This window comes from Anneissia japonica, unplaced genomic scaffold (assembly GCF_011630105.1).
Source record: "Anneissia japonica isolate Jap-2015-1 unplaced genomic scaffold, ASM1163010v1 scaffold288256_len377385_cov191, whole genome shotgun sequence".
In the NCBI taxonomy this organism is placed as follows: domain Eukaryota; kingdom Metazoa; phylum Echinodermata; class Crinoidea; order Comatulida; family Comatulidae; genus Anneissia; species Anneissia japonica.
This window is the reverse complement of record NW_022721455.1, coordinates 10840-11671: the sequence shown is the minus strand read 5'-3', so window position 1 is coordinate 11671 and position 832 is coordinate 10840.

Genomic DNA, 832 nt, shown 5'->3' with positions numbered 1-832 from the left:
ATCAAAACAGTATTAGAAGACCTGGATCTACATTTTCTTGTCCCTAAGTTTGAAAGGGAAAGGGTACGTTCTAGTTTTTTTCCACATGATTTTGGTGGTATTTTAGGGCAAATAGAAATATAAGATTATCAGTATACAGTAGACCTAGTACCGGTATTGAAAACAAAAATAACTAGGGGGGACTCTTCTTTATTCCGGATATGAAGAAGCAGCTTATTTAAATAAAAGAAACGTAATTAATTACCGGTGACCAAACGATTCCAAACAAGTCCAATCCCATTTTTGGCTTACATAGGCCCTAATAAATAAAAGTTAAACTTAAAATGTCCTCCTCTAGTCGATTGATTTATTTTCCCCTCCCTTTACTGTCCAGTCGTTTTACAAATGCTCCTTCCGTGGTTATCTCGTATTTTGATATTTACTACATTCTAGTACAATAATTTTTAATATTATATAATATATATTTTATTCTTACTTCTTAATTCATACGCAATTCAGCCTTTGTTGCTGCTATGTATGTTTTTGATGTTGAATTTTTAATAAATATACCTCAAATAAATAATAAAGACTTAGCATTTATATTACAACAAAGATACACATTTACAGGGGTCCCAAGTTGGAAAAAGGTAATTCATGGGGAGAAAATCCACAATTCCACATTTAGAACTCCCGATCTACGGCCAATTTGCTTCCGTCTTACGGGCATCTGATACCATTAGGGCCTACCATGTTGTATATTTGCCTTTACAGCATTATTATTATTTATTATTATTATTATTATTATTATTATTATTATTATTATATATATATATATATATATATAGGAGCATAT